Genomic DNA, 16,772 nt, shown 5'->3' with positions numbered 1-16,772 from the left:
CTGCCCTCAAGTTTCTATGGTATATAAAGACCTTTGTGTGTCAGGGGGCTCTTGCTTCAATCATGCCAGCTAAATTAGCCCAATTGATTCCCCCCGTTTGATTTTCCTGCTTTGTCCACAGTGCCTGCTGTTTGTTTAGTGCCATTCCCTAACAGTTTACTTCCTGGCTAATTTTGAAATACTGTAGTTTCCTTTATACATGTATTTGCTAAAGTTAAAAAGGAGAAGTAACTGCACAGGGCAAGTGTGTGTTTTTTCTTTTTCTAAGGGACGGAATTCTCAGCGTCTTCTCCTTAAGATGCTTTGAAATATCAGATTGGTGTTCCTGGAAGTGCACTCAGCACAGCTTAACTCATTTGCACTATGTGTCTGATTGTCTCAGTGCCTGTTAGTTGAGCAACGTCCTGAGGCTGTACGGGTTGAGTTCTATTTTCATACTCTCCTTTGTACTGTATTTGTTGAAGTAAGAAACTAATTGGATGGGATATCAGGTGTTTGGGGTTTTTTTCCTGTTTCACAGCTAGGACATGGTTGATTCTCCTTTAATACCCTAGTGTTTTCTGTTGAATAAAAAGGTGACTATGTCAAATAACAGGAGTTCCTCCATTCACGTTAGAAACATCCTCTCGCCACATTTGTTTGTTGAAAAGCTGTGTACATGGTTAGAAGTTTTGGTTGGAGGGTTGCTGCTGTTGGGCGGATAGCAAGTGCCATGAAAAGAGGATGCCTGAATTCCAAGCGCGTCTGACTTGGTTGTGCTGGTGGCTCTTGTGTGTGTCTCTGCTCTAGGTCAGATGGTGAATTTGGGCTGCTTAGAAGAGCTGGGGAGAGTGGGCGAGGGAGTGGTTTAAAACTGTGTGTTGGACTGAAGTATTTCTTGCCTTGCTGCCTGAAGTGGTGTCATGGTCATTCCTGCAGATGGGGAACAGTTTTGAAGAATGGAGAAGTAAAATTAATCTATGAAAGTGCCCGGATTTATTCTGGTCCCACCCCTCCAAGAGCTGCCAGAAGTGGTTGCCCTTAAATGAGGGCATCTAATTTAGCTGGCAGCTTTGTTATGAAAACTGCTGTATTTTCTTGTGGCTATTTCTATAGAGAATAGTAAAATACTTGTTAGGGTTAGGCTCTCTCTTGCTTCTAATTTTGCACAAGGAGGGGCTTTTTGAGCACCAAAGCATCCCCATTTCTTACGGCTTTGTTTTGTTTGCCTTTGTTCAATGTTCATTCTGTTGGTTCCGTGCTGTACTGTAAGTTATGTTCTCGGCCTCGACCGTAAGGTATAACTTTCATCAGTGTAAATGTTGCAGAAGCAGTTTCGGTCTCCTTTCAGGGAGATCTTTGGATTACGGATGGGTGTGGGTGCTCGTGTTCCTGCCAAAAGTTGACGGGCCTGGTCAGCTAGGGAAAAAAAGTGTCATTTATAGTTTATATGAACAGTTTTCCTTCAATGTATTGTTCCTTTCAAAGATTTACAGGTGATGTTTTGCTATTTTCGTATGAGAATTTAGGGACTTTTAACGCAAAGCTCTCCACTGAAATGTAAAAAGAGTGACCGATGTGTCCTGGAAAGAAGTGCAATTACATAGACTGGCTAGTGTTACTCTTGTAGTTTACAGTTCTACATAAAACACAGGTGTGTGTTTTTTCACTTGGGCTGTGCAGTGGTGAGAAAACCCCACAGACAAAGACAAAAACCCACCCCTGGAACTTCCTCTGAAATTAGAGGTGGGTGAGACATATCATATTTTCTGCTTCTTCCGCTATCCTGCTTTCTCTTAAACTTGTTTGTATCACTATCATAAATTCCTTGCTTACTCTAGAGCCAAGAAAATGTAAGGTTTTTTTTTTTTTTCTTTTTTTCAGGCCAGTCATCTCCTGTCAGGCAGAGATAGCCATGAAGATGTGCTCAGTCACAGAGGCAGAAGGACTAACAGGTGGGTGCGTGGTTAGTGATGGTTCTCCCTTTTGAACAGTACTGTCAGTCACTTCAGGGAATAATGTGTTGGAGGGGATTCAGATTGGTGGTAATTACAGAATCATGATGTGATTATTACTGCAGTAGTCTGAGGGTATGAGAGGGACAAAGATTTGGGGAGGAGAGGGTAATTTTAATCAGCTGTGAGATTTTTTACAAGGCAGCTTTTGTGGGTCAGTGGTGATGATGATGATGCTGGAGGTGGTGGCTGAGATTCTGTAATGGATATTGTTTTGTTCTGGAACTGAATCCCAAATCACCCTCTGAGAGTCTTAGTCAGGCTACTGACTCTGGGAGCACACAGTTTGTTTTCTTAAAAGGCCAGGTAGTTGCAGGGAGAGCCTGTTTGGAAGTTTTAGTAGTTTGGGGACAGAGGCCAGCTGGGGGCTGGGGCCCTCGGGGGAGGGGGCTGTTTGTGCCCCGTGCCCTTGGGCTGGCGCTCACAGCTGGGAACGGGCTTTCCAAAATCCTGTTGGAAGGAGCCAGACGTGGGACCTGTGGCCGCGGACAGGGAGCAGCCCTGGACCAGCCGGCCTCAGGACCTGCAGCAAACTTGCCTTCAAATCGGCTCTTCCAGCAGGACAGTGCCCAGGAGTCACTTTGGTTGTTGCTGTTCTCCTTCAGGAAGCACGGTACGCACCAAGCACACCCAGAGCTGCGCCCGTGCCAGGAGAAGACTTGCAGTGCAGCCGGGGCTGATGGCGACAGTTGCCACCAGCTGTCCCACCAGCTCAGGAAGATGCAGGTAAGATGCCACAGAGGGGAGAGCAAGTGGTTGTCCCTTCTCTTGCAGGAACAGGATTTAACAGCAGAAGGGAGGCAGGCTGAAAGGGCTTTGGAGGTCCAAAAGTGCCTCAGGCAGCTGGAGCAGTCACGTGACAGCAGAGGAAGAAGAGAAGGAGATGCAGGTGACCCGTCTGGGACCATGTTTCCGAGGTAACATGTGCCCCACAAACACAGAGAAAGACAGAGGCATTGGGAAGACATGGAATGGGTGGGAAAGGTGCCTGGGCGAGAGGAGAGCACGGGGAGACGGGAGGCAGTGCTGTAGATGGAGGGGAAAAATCCAGGGTGTTGGAAGTGAGGATGCTTCTGCTGTGCAGAGGCCTTCTGTAAAAGCTCCGAGTTCATCTGCTGGCTTTGGTTTTCCCAGGCTGTGCTTTGCTGAGCCTCAAATGGGGCTCCTGTTCTCATCCAGATTTTTGCTCGGAAACCATTCAAGTGTTGAGGGCTGGGATTTTTCAAGAGCATCATATTTCTCTTTGGGCTTGCTGGGGAGGGATTGCAGTCATGCAAGACCTGTTGGGGAGCTCAGTCTTCTCTTGGGATGCTCCCTGTGGGACAGGAGGACAATTGCTTTGAGCTGCCTCTATTTCTGGAAGGATTACCTACATTTGCCTTCCATCTGAAATCCTGCTTAGTGCAACTTGTTGGGGTTTTTTAAAGAAAACGGGGGGAGGTGTGTGTGAACAGCTGAGTGCCAGTATACGGTGAATTACCTTCCCTGCTGAGATTAAATGGTTTTAGGATTAAAAATAGCTGTTTTGTGTTACAAAAATTGGTGCTGATGGAGTCCTGGCTGACAAAATCTCTTCCCAGCTTGCTTAAACATTAAACAGCCTTCACAGTGGCATTCAGATGATCTTCTGTGATTTCTTGCAATTAATCATGGTTGTCTAAAGCGTACTACTTAAGCATACTACTAAAGCGTTTTGGTTGTTAAAAAGTAGGATGAGAAGTTCATAGAGACATGTTCTGTGTCTGGTTTCAATGAGTTCAAGCTCTTGTTGTGTCCGGTTGAGAGTTTCTGATGTTATTTTTCCCTCTTTCAGAGGGAGGTGAACATGCCCGTCTCGCCCTCCAGCAGCGAGGATGCCATGTCCGGGTTCAAGCCCATGCCACCCTCAAAGCTTGCGTCCTCGAGTTGAGCGTGGAGGGGCATCACCCCGCGAAGGTTTGGTGTGTTGTAGCAGTCGGTGCTGTGAGGTCTGGTGGGTGGCAGTGGGTGGAAGCAGCTGTTGGGGGCTCCGTCATTTGCATAGCCCAGCCCCCCCCGCATGCTTCGGAATGTTGGGGTCCCTGTGGCAGTTTTTGAATGGTCCCTCCCAGTTGGGTCAACGGACCCAGCGCAGCCAGTAGATCCCGTCGGAGCTCCTCTGTGTGGTGTAAATCCCTCGGCATTTGGGCTTGAGAAGAGGTAAAGTTGGAATCTGCAGCTCTCCTTAGATGACCTTCAGGAGCTGTGGGCTGTGGGTGGGGACTGGCTCTCTGTCTCTGGTCCAGTGACTGGTGTCATTGCTCATAGGAAGAGCTTTCACAGGCGAATCTGCCATTTCCCTTCTTCTGGGGGTTACGGGAGCTGTTTTGGAGGTGAGGGAGATGTAAATTCCTGGTGTTGAGCCAACCTGGATGGAGCAGAGGTGGACTGTGATTTGTCTGACCTCAACTGTGTATCTGTAATGCAGTTGTAATCGTCTCTGCCTGCACAACTGGCGTGAGGTGCTGTTTTATTTTGAAGGAGATAGAGTGAATAAAATCAGTGAATCTAATGGGGGACCTTTCTGACCAAATATATAAGTATTTATTTAGGATAAGATGAACAGTCCCTTGAACTCACTGGTTATACTGACTTAACTCTGTGTTGCCTAAAAATGGGACCAAGTTTGGCTCGGCCATGGGCGTCTACCTTAGAGACATCCACGTTTAGTCAGATGAATCACACCCCAGTCTCCTGTGTTCCTCATCAGGTCTCTGGCAACTCTGCTGTTAGCCCTTATTGAAGCCAAGTCCAGTCTTTCATTGATGGATTGATTGATTTTAACAGAAAGGAAAGTCAGTCTTAGACATTTGGTTGCGGAAGAAAGTTTGTGTTTGAAGATCGTGCTTGGATCTTCGAGTAGGTCTAATTAGATGCCTTTTCCTCTTTGCTTCATCCCTGATAAGGTTAGGCACTCTCTGTTTGTCCTGTTTCTGAGGACCACTGCCCAAGGTGCCTAGCATTGCACAGGGAGATGCTGCGTCTCATTTTGCACTGTGAGTTTTGTTAGTCATCAGGAATGAAGTATTTTTAGGAGATAAGCTAACTACATTGCACTCAAGTGAAAAAAGTGCTCTATAACTCCTGAGAAATAATACTGGATTATAATCAAAATATAAGTATTTTGAGCAAAAGATGCTTAAAAAGTTAGGTAAAAATTATGAGCACGGTGCAATTATTTTAGTTTGGATTTTTATATATTTTCGATTTAAAGTTTGAATGTAAACAAATCTGGTTGAATTGATGTGGAGAAGATGTTCAAATTGCCAAGTATTTCTTTCAGACAAGACTAAGCAAAGTAGCAGCTAGAGAGAGTGTTTTGGCTTTAAAGTGTTTTGTATTTGTGCACCCAAATCTCCAAGTTGCTGGGCTGCTGGACAGGGTGAGACCTGTGCCAGCCAATTAATCTTTTACCTCCAAATGCCTTTTGATAGAGATGCAGGTCTCCTGGGGATTGTGGGGACGTGCTCCTGCATGTGGGAAAGATGGCTGAGTTCCTGGTGTAAGAAGGGCACTGGGTATGGCAGATGGCAACAGCTGTGATCTTCAGTGTGAAAAATTTATTCTTGTATATTCAAGCAGGTTTTTTTCTCTCCTGTGCTAATCCAGTGTGGAGTATGAGCCAATAAAGAGAAACCGACGCTGTACACGCTGGACACACTTAAGTATTTGTTTTAAAATATGTGTGAGGTCAAGCTAGCACATGCTTTGCAATTTGTGTATTTACTGCAGCAAATTTTCTGCTCTTCCTGGCTGTCTTCCGTGGTTTTCAGCCTGCTTCACCTCCGCAGAAAGAGATACCGTGCGTATGCAAGAGGCCGTTATGCGTCTTCCCTTAGGAGATGTTCTTTTGTGCTCTGCTCTTGAATTACGATCTGAATTATTTATGCCAATGTTTCCAATAGCTTTTGGATTCCCTGGTTAAAGTATTCTGCACCTACCCCAGCTACATGTTACAATGCACAACTCCCACCAGCCATCAGTTTTTATTTCATGTCGTTTTTCATGAAGTAACACACATTGCAGCCAGCATCCTGTGTTGCTGTTGCATGGTTTTCTTTACAGTAGTTTTCCAGCTGTATTCCTCCTCCCCATGATAAAGCGTGTTGCCAAGTATTTCTTGTTAGCTTAGAACACACATGGTAAGGATGGTTGCTGGATGTCTCATCCTTTTTAAGGCTGTGAAGACATGCTCTGACAAGGCCTTTTCCCAGTCCCAGGTATTCAGGGATGCAAGCTGTGCCTATCCCCATCAGCTCTGTGAAGGATTTAAGAGAGATTGTGGGCCTGAAGGTTGAACGATGCTTCTGTGTCAGAAGCTGAATTTCAGCAAGCAAAAGCAACTTCCCCGACTCTTGAAGTTGTGTGTCCTTTTAATGCTGCAAAATGTCAATAATGATCCTTGCGTACATCTTTCTCAATTAAACGTACAGTGGATGTCTTCTCCTTCAGCTAGCCTGGAGCTTAAAACCTAGCTTAAAAATACTGGACAGGGTAATTTTTGGTGGACATGGCCTGAGCCTGCTTGGAAGGCAATTGGTCTGGTTACACAAGTCTTTATGTAAGGCCCAAAGAGAGCCTAAGGTTTTGAGTGCCCTAGAATGCTCTTTTCAAGTAGGTTAACAGGCACATAGACACCCTGTAATGGCGTCAGGACTCCCCAGGACATCTTCAGGGCAGCTATATTTTATGTAAGCCACTGTTTTCATGCAACCTCAGCTAGCGTTGTGCTGCTCTTTGCAGGATCGGGTGAGCGGTGTTGTCTTTGGCTGTGTGGGCTTAAATGTGTTTCTAACGCGCGTGTCAAATAATTGCCTGTTAAACAGACTGCCAGTGTGGCTGAAGCCAGTGCTTCCGAAGAAGGTGAAATAAGAGCTTTGAAGATAGGGTCCTGCTGTGAATAGGATCCAGTCAAGTAAGTGTTGATTATGTCCAGTCTGATCTTTGCAGATTGTGGAAAAATTGCAGAGATGTTTAACAAGAGAGACACATGCCTACCTTTTTGGTTTTTTCCCCCAAACCTTTTAGTTACCTGAAGAAACCCTTGGGTCCACCTCCACCATCATCTACTTGCTTTCGTTGTGGAAAACGTGGCCACTACATAAAGAACCGCCCGACAAATGGGGTACGATTGTGGGGGACTTGTGGTGTTACTTAGTTTTTAACTGTTTTACCTTGGCAGTTACGTAACAAATACATGAATACTCATATTAAGACTTGTTTCTGTTGGGGTGAAATGCAGAGGTTATATGGCACTGTTGCAAAGCCCTTCAAAATTCCAGGGGAAGCTGGAATTACAAATGTGCAATTTTCTTTTTTCTAGGTCGTAGACATTCAATATATCCATAGGTGTTTCTCGGTGAACTTTCATGCATGTTTTTATATCTTTCAGTATTAGTGGAAATGTTTCTGTTTTGCACTCTTTTTAATGACAGTTCACAGTTTTTATGGTTTTGTACAAAAGCAAGACATTTCTCTTTGCCCCATCTCTTGAATATTTGCGTGTTTTAATTACACTAAGTCCCTGGTTGAGGATTGATGCCATTTAACCTTAGTCACTGAAGGTATATGCGTGAGGTCCGAGTTCAACCTTCACGTGTATAGACAGTGAATGCAGGTATCTGCAGTGAGTGATTCAGAGCACCGAATTAGTGTCTCTGAACTGCGCTGTGGAGGAGGAGCAGCGGGTTTGTGTCTCTTCTCTGAGTGGATGGTGAGCTAAGGGATATGTCACCCTTAAGGAACCTGAAGTTAAGCCAAAGGATGTTGCTTGAGTTGAAAAATCCTGCTCAAGCCTTTGGAACATCCTGGCTCTATTTGTTTAGGAAAAGAAGTATTTCAGTTGAGCATCCCTTACGCTAGGTAAAAGGAGAGGGTTAAAGGCTTTTGCTGCTTAAAATAATCACTGGAAAGTCTTTTTAAGTGTGGGTCTTGAGGTACGTCTGCTTTTCTTTTCTGAAGAGGACAAAAATTCTGAGTCTGTTGCCAGAATGAAAGAGCACAGGAATTCCAAGGAGTTTCGTGCTAGAGGTACCCGATACAAAGGGTGCTATGCTGACAAACACTGGAAACTGTGCAATACCAACTATGAAAGCATAAGTATGGAATTAAGTGGACTGACCAAAAAGCGAAGGAGAGAAACCACGCCTAAATATCTGAGTGGGAATGCAACTGAGTTGGCCAGCATGTGTCACTACAGGGGAGGAAGCACTGTCATTGTATCTTAACCTTAAAATCTGTGATACTTTGTAATATTAAAGAGGGTGGTCCTACTGTTTGTGTCCCTGGAATTTGGTTCAGGTTGTGGTATGCCAAGAATCTGTGTTTCTGCAAAACATTTCAGTAGCATTTACAGTGGATTTGTTCTCTTTGCAAGCTCATTTTGCTTCTGTTTTATGTTTCAAAAGCTTCTTGCCAAGTTTAACAGATGGCTGTTGGACTGAGATTTCCTCCCCCTCTGACTTTGAGGAAACCCCATGTGTGAAACAGACTGAAGTTTTCCTGTTGCTATACACTAAGAAAATACTGCCGTGTGCTGACAGGAGTGGCTGTTTTAAAATGCCCTTGGTAGCAGTTCTGGTTTTCCATCATGGATGTCCTTCTGCAGAAGCTGTAACATAGACTTCTTGCTTTTATAAAATGTAATTGCTCGGAGACTAACGTTATCCTGAGCCTGCAATTTACATTTATCCTCTGGCAAAGGAGAGGTGGGATTCATTTCACCTGCTTTCTAGCTGTGAAAAGATTCTTTTTCTAGTCTGAGCTTATTTCTTAGTTGATGCAATGAATGGGAGAGTTCTGCAGAAGGAAGGTTGTTCCTCCCTCCCTCTTCTAGTGTTGTGGCTATCGAAAAGTAGTTTCAACTAAGCGCCTATGCTTTAGGAGGCTAATGTGGAGTGAGAAGAATTCCATCTCTTCTCTTGCTTTGATAAAATCCAAAGCTTGGAAAAGTTTTCCTCTACCCATCTTTAACTCGTTTCTTTTTTCTTCCCCACCCCTCCTCCAGGGAAGCTTATGCTAGAGGAAGGATGGAGAAGCCTCCCTTTTTACCAGAGGAGCCGTCCTCTTCCTCCTCCTCCTCTTCCTCCACCTCAGATGGTCCTGTTCCAGACGAGTTCTCGTGTCTCATCTGTAAGAATATAATGACTGATGCAGCTGTTATTCCCTGCTGTGGCAACAGTTATTGTGAGAAATGTAAGTGTTACTCCCATGTTTGTTAATTCTAAACCTCCCATCTGATTTTCTGAAAGCAGAAAGAGGAGAGAACGAAATTGCTTTGTTACCAGTTCTATTTTACACTTAAGTATACCCTGAACAGAAAAGGGCTCTTCTGGTGTGAAGGGAGAAAAAAGCCAGGAAGCTTTTTCCCCTTTTTATGTACCTAGTTAAGTCTTCTTCACAAGCAGAAGGACGAGTATGAGGAGAGTGGCTAATTGTGCAGGTGATTACAATATTAGATACTGAATGCGTTTAGTTTGTCCACAGCCCTTTGTCTCATACAAAATTATATAGCCAACTCTGGTGAACTTACAGTGGTCTGCAACAAATGGATAGTTAGGCATTTAATCCCCATTCTTCTCCACGGGAGAGTTGGTTAAAACCTTCAGAACTCAAACCTCCTAATGGTTTTTTGAACCTCTTAATGTTTTTTTTGAAACATGTTTTGTTCATTAACCTTGAGGTTGGGGACTTCCCGCTGTACTAGATAGTGGGGAAAAGACTAGTTGCAACATCAAGACACAGCCTAGGCTCCATCTTCAGATGTTCCAATGGTGAAATACAAAACGGTATGGTTATTTGCTGCATACTAGGAATTTTTTACACTATTGAACATTTATAGCTTCATGCTCTTAGTTCAAGACCATATTCAGCCATTAATCATATACATGTGTTTATGATTGGTGAGAACCCCCAAAACTTCCTTAGTTTGGCTAAATACTCTTTTGCTTATTCTAATTCTACACAGGTATTAGAACAGCATTAGTGGAATCTGAGGAACATATATGCCCAACGTGTCAGGAGACAGATATTTCGCCTGATGCTTTAATTCCCAACGAGTGCCTACGCCAGGTAACATGACGACTTTTACATAAAGTGCTTGTAAGAAAAGGCTATTTGTAAAAAGGGGAAAGGGAAGAAAATATTAATTTACATCTCCTTAAGCAAGACGTAATTGAATAAGGCTAAATTGACTTTTCCAATACACTATTTGTTGCTGTCTCAGAAGCTTACGACTCTTTAGAGACAATCTGGCAAATTCAGGTCCCGCTCTCACTTAACACGATTGCCTCGCTTTCACATTTGGCGTTAACGCTGAAGGACTTGAAATACAGGTCCTCTGAGCTACCAGTCATTAGTATCAGTGTTGAATGTGACGTGTTCATACATCTGGATGTTGGTTTCTTTTAGGATTGATGACATTTAGAGGAATACACGAGTAATTTTCCTCTGTGAAGGCTTTTGTTTGTATATCTGCTGAAGTTTCATCTTACCTTCTTGTAAATGCTTTTCTGCCTGTAGGCTGTGAACAACTTCAAAAATGGAACTGGCTACACAAAAAGGCTCCATCAGCAGATTTGGCAGCAGCAACAGCAGCAGCCGCCACCGCCTCCGCCACCACTCATGACTGTTACACCTGCCGCTGCTCTGGTGAGTGCCTCTGAACCATGTACATCTTCCTCTCTGTCAATCAGCAATTTGTTGCAAGAGAAGGTAAGCTTTTTTTCAACATATGCAGTGATTCTTATATTGTAGTAGAGCTTCTTTTCCAACTGTCTGTGTTTATTCACAAGGGCTGTCGGGTTCCTGTGCGAAGACAAGCAGCATTAGCAAGTCGTCTGGGCCGCCAAGGACAATCAATACGCACCACTGGTAAGGAAGTGTAACTTTAGAATTCCTTTCAAAAAATTATCTTCAGATAAACTGAATGGGATTTTTTGCTTTTTCCTCTCTCCACTCCAAAAGGTCATCCAGGGAGAGGCAGTACAGTTGGCTCAGCAGGTGGCAGACCAGGCTGGGAACTGTAAGTATTCTGCAGAAATTCAATGTATTACTACTTGTAAGCTGTTAAAGGAGGCCGTAGCACTTAACTTCTGCAACGGCTGATTCATAATGAAGTGAGTATGCACAGATAGTTGTGGAGGATACAAGTGGTCGTTAATTTTTCAATGGCCTGATTTGAATTGGCTTTAACAAAGGGGATCTGTGCTTGCAGTGAAATTATTTAAAATAAACCTCCAGTACCTGATTGAGAAGAGGACTCTGACAAAGGAACTCTTTTTGAGGAAACCAGAATTACCTATCAAAATTCAATACAATTAAAGGATCAGGTGGAAAGCCACCCTTTTGGTTACTGGCTGCACAGGGCTGTAGAAATTGATTTCCCAATAGGAGTCAGCCTCCAACATTCTTTTTTTTCTAACAACTTAGTTGATGCCGATTGAGCAAATTCTTGGAAAAGTCAACACTGTTGTGTTATGACCATTTTGAATGTCTTCAATTTAGTCAGCCCAAATAGCCAAGCTGCTTTCTCTCAGTTGGTGAGAGAGGAGTCTGTTTTATCTATGATTGCAGGGTCAGGTCAGCCCTTCCTTTTGGTATGTATGTGTTATAGATAGGTTGTAAGGGTGCCCTGTGTTTATAAAATCTTAAAGATAAATCAAAACAAACCCCAGGATCCATCCCACAGATTGTCTGAAATCTGCAATTGAGTAAGCAGGAGAATAACAATTTGGGGACAAGAGCAGGCCAAAGACATCATGGTGAGGCAACAACGTAGGAAGTGTACGTGGAAGAAGATGATAGAAGTCTGGGAGAAGATGAGTCACTATCTGTGCAGTACTTTGCAGATCAGAAGTGTGAAGTGTTGGCACGTGCGAGATGGGAGTCTCTTTTAAGCCTGGGCAGCCTCCATCCACAGTCGCAAAGCTGAGTACGAGGAGAGCAGACTGAGGGAAGTGTTGGGGGTGAGGATGTGGAAGGCAGGTAGGAGGGTCAAGAAATGAGTGTAGTCTCCAATGAACAGAGAGCAGGGAGAAAAAGGCTTCGGTTGAGAACAAGAAGTGCTTGCCACCATGCTCCCGCTTCATTAGCTTTCCTCTTTAAAATGAGGGGAGAGAGAGTAACAGAGTGACGCATGTGGGGGGGTTTTCCTTTGAAGCTCAAATCGAGGCCGCCCGAACAGTGAACGTACCCAAAGGACTCGGGCCCCAACACTACCAGCATCAACACCAGTCTTTGTGCCTGTGCCTCCACCTTCCGTGTATCCTCCAGCACCCCATGCGCTTCCTCTTCCACCGGGGGGACCACCAAGACCGTTTCCTCCTCAGTTTCCACCTGGTCAGCCTCCGTCTGCTGGGTACACTGTCCCCCCTCCAGGATATCCCCCATCTCCTGCAAACCTGTCATCAGCTTGGGTACCAACAGCAGTACCAACGGCTCATTCAAATACCAACCCAACGAGACAAGCACCTCCTTTATAGAGTCATAGAATCATTTCGGTTGGAAAAATTTGTCAGAGCCCCTGGTTTTAACGTAGTTGTGCATAAGGTTCTCTGTGCCTGTCTCGGCATTGTGTTGTCACCGTAAGCTTGTAACGGGCTGCGGCTGGGTGCTGCTCTGGGGCTACTGACCCAGCTTCAAGGCAGAAAAAAAAGTGGCTTTCTCTGAATGCTGTCGTCAGGAACAAGGTGCTTTAGCTTGCCAGCAGGTGTCTGCAGGCTTTTTTCCGCATGAGTTTGTGCGGTAGGAATGGAAGGTGTAGGTGGTTTTACTTCCGTGAAGGTCATGGGGCTTGGGGGTTTTCTTGGTTGGTTGGATTTGGTTGGTTTGTTCTTTGTTTTTTTTCGTTTTGTTTTGGTTTGTGCTATCAATTTTGGGGGTTCAGGAGCTGATTTCCAGTCATTCCTCCTCCCAAGTGGTGAGGGTGGAAAAGGCTGGAGTGATACATTTCTACCCGGCTGGAGGCAAGCCGACCTCATGAGTGGGAGAGACGCATTCACAGTGAAGGCTCATACAGCGCCCTGATGGCTGAAGGCAACTCCCTGAACTGTAATAGTGTAAACTTATCCGTTGTCTTCCGGAGGATGCAGGAGAAATGTCTTGCAGCTTTGTGAAGCTATAAAGGAGTGACAAAACTTGGAACAAATCAGTTGAACTTCTTGTATAAAATTGGGATCTCTCGCAAGAGAAGTATGTTGGAGATGTTCCCTATGGTGGACAAATCCTAGCAAGAGTTGGCAAAATATTAAACTGCCACAGACTTCTCATTTAAAGAGAAGGCTGGTGGATGAATAGGTAGTATGCCACGTATGCTCCTTTGTCTCATAAGATCTCTTCTTTGTATATGCCTGGCAGTCTGGTACAGTTGAGAGAGAGAGAAGGAAGTTTTTTTTGTTGTTTTTTTTTTTGAATTCCAAAAGGGGAACGAATGCTATTGGGCATAAGTCACTCTCTCAGTAAAACTTTCCAAGTGCCATTTTCCTCAACTTTTAAGGTGTGAGATCAAATTTTCAGTAATACATGCAAGCAACTGAAAAATATCTACTACTGACTAAAAGAATTTGCTCTTCATAATATCGGATATATCTTATTGATATTGTCCTTTATGTCAGTCTCTAATTATAGCCTCTGTAGGAAGAATGGAGCAATGAAAGGCAGCTAGATGGTGGCCTTCTGTACATGGAAAGATCTTGGATGCTAGCAAAGTCTAAAACCCATTCTTGTGTTGTGCAAACTTTCTGAAGTGCAAGTTGTACACTGCAAGTAATACGTAAAGCATGTAGGAAGTTGCTGCTGTAGGTGTTTTAATTTAGATGTAATGCACAGCAATTAAACATAGGCTTTCCTTCTGTATGTGTTATGAAAATGGTATCGTAAGAAGGAAGATACTCATTAGGAACGTTTTTACTTATGAAGTGGAAGTAGGCAATGCCTATAAACAAGGCAAGGCAAATTAGGTCAAGGCCTCGTTACACTTGTAAGTCAACAGCCGTTCTGACTGAGGAGATTAGTTAATAGGACTACCATCCTAATACCACCCCCTGCCCCCTCCAGCTTTTTGGAAAACGCATAGAAAAAAGTTTGAAAAATGAGCTCATAGAGAAGGGGGTGGGGGAGCCCACTAGGTGACTAAAAGCTATGTCTGTAGTTGGACAAAGCTACTCTGCGCGAGAGAAATCCATCTTCCCTCAGTGGCAGAGTAAAGGCAACAATTAGAAATGAGGAGTTGTAATAAGCTATCTTTTTAAAATCAAGTGTTGAAGCTGTCCTTTGAGCATTTCCTCATCCCATTCCAGCCAAAGTGGGTCCGATACCTTAAATAGTTCTAAGCGTCTCTTGACTAACCCAGCTAATATTTGCAGTTGTCCATTTGTGAAGTAGGAAAATGTCCGGTTTGAATAATGCCATCATTAATCCCTGTAGCCTTAGGGTCTGGATATGGACTCTTTGACAAGCATGATGAGTTGTAGAGACCTTTTCACTGTGTCTCCCCCTTTTGCTACTAGTGTTTCTGTAGAGACCCTTGATCCTTTAAGTACAGTTCTTACCTCCTTTCTCTCTCCTGGTTTCAGCTGGTAATGCAAAGTAGGGTGGTTTTTCTCCATTTTTCCCTTTCTAAAGCAAGGGTCCTATGGTGTCAAAAATAAAAATGCTCATGCTGCTTTAAATTTAATGTTGTCCTGCCATGTCAGTCAGTCCTGTGCTGCTTCTGATTGCAAGGAAGTCTAAAGAGGCAGGGCAAGCGGAGGGTTGGGGGTGAAAATGGTGCCTTGCTGTGCTTGGAGTTCCAGGGGCAGTAAGCTTGTGGGCTTCCAAACCCAGGTGCCTGGTGTCCTGCTCAGCCTAACTGGGCAGTGAGCTAGCTAAAGCAGATTTGAGCACCTTCTACAAACAGAGCTTAACTTGTGCTGCTCTGCGTGCTGACGTACATCTCTTGGATTTAGATTAAAACAGATGTATGTAGAGCTAAGCCTCTGCGCTATAAAAATGGACCACTGTGTTAAGAGCACAAGGCTCTGCTAGCAACAGTAGCTGCAGATGTGTTGATGTTTTCATTCATCCTCTTCCATAGACAAAACCAAGGTAATGCTGAATTTACTGCAACAACTCTGTTTAACAGTCCGCTTTGTCCTTCCTCTGCAGTCAAGTATAATGTCCTTTTAGAATCAGTAGAAGCACAGCAACTACATTGAACTAAAAGAAGCCCGTGTTCAATTGTCTTGTTTAATGGGATCAGGAAGCTGATGGGAGTAACCTTAAATCAAAAGTGCTGTGAAACTGAAATGTGTCCAAAACTTGTGCTGTATGTAGTGTCACCCTTAGTGGATTTCAAAGCTTTTCATTTCCTGGCGATCAGTTCTAACTGTCTAGCGCAATGCAAAGAAGCTGTCTTAAGATGGTAGCAACTTGGATCTTTTCTTATATCCACAAGTGTTTTTTAAAAAAGTAGTTGTGGCTTCTAAGTTAGGTCAAGTTATCTCAAAACCATAAGCAGGGTCTGTTTTCCCTCATTTATGCTAATGCTGGGCAAAAGAGCAGAAGCTGATTTGGAAACCTGTAAGTGGAAAGGTGTTTTGCAGTAAGGTGGTGGTGGTTGTTTTGTTGTTTTTTGTTTTTTTCTTTTGTGGAGTCTTCAGTATTTTATTTTCTCCCCCAGTACTCCTAGGCTGCAGAACCAGCCTCCAAGGCACTATGGAATTACTTCTGCAATTAGCTTGGCTCCTCCTAAGGATATAGATTCCATTCATACTCAGAAGCTGCTTGAAGCGATGAAAGCATGTGGGGTATTTGAAGACGAGGAAGAACTGAATCACAGGTATAACAAGACTGTAAAACTTGTTAATGTCCTGGGGTTTTTTTAGGGCAAACTTAACGTGAGTTTTCTTTACAGGCTGGTGGTTCTTGGTAGACTGAATAACTTGGTCAAAGAATGGATTTCAGAACTTGGTGAGAGCAAGGTAAGGTTTTTTGATAGGTTCTTATCAAAACAGCTGAAGCCTTTTTGTTTCTTCTAAAGGCTTTACTGCTAGGATTTACGCTAAAGTTCAACATTTCACTTCCTTCTTAAGTATCAAGGAGTTCTGTAGTAAGTGCCATTGAAATAATGTATAAAAGATACTTCAGATGAAGACCTTCAAGCCCTTGGGGCACTGAATAAATTTGTGAAGTGGCTCTATCAGTTGACTTGTAGCAGTTAACAAAGCTGAAACAACATATTGTGGGGGGGAGATAGATGGTAACTGGGCAGTAAACTTGCCCCAGACAGCCTGCAGCCCTCAATCTAGTTTGAAGTTATTACTCTAGAGTTGCCTTTGGTATGGCTCTTAGATGGTGTTCGTTTATGTGGGTCTGCTGCAGGGAAGACTGGTAGAAGGTCTTAATTTGTTTAAATTGATGAAACAACTGCTACATTACTCATCTTTGTTGTCGTTGTTTGTGAGTTGCAAGCCCTCCCTTCAGAAAAACAGTATCAGTCTATTAGACTAAGAACTCAGTATGGGAGGGAGAAGACATTGTTTATGGAGGCTGTTGTAGTCTTTCTAAATAACTTATATGCTAGTTAAACTTGCACGTAGGTCAACGTGTATGTTCTATTGTCCAGAAAACTCTTTGTCTTCTACCCGCAGAATTTTCCCCCTTCAGCAGTAGCAAATGTTGGTGGCAAAATATTTACGTTTGGTTCTTACAGGCTTGGAGTACACACTAAAGGTAAACTTTTGTTGTGTGGTCATAGTTGTAATGTTTGAAAGTGTCTTCCAA

Source organism: Harpia harpyja, chromosome 21 (assembly GCF_026419915.1).
Source record: "Harpia harpyja isolate bHarHar1 chromosome 21, bHarHar1 primary haplotype, whole genome shotgun sequence".
Lineage (NCBI taxonomy): Eukaryota > Metazoa > Chordata > Aves > Accipitriformes > Accipitridae > Harpia > Harpia harpyja.
Note: the sequence above shows the minus strand (reverse complement) of the source record.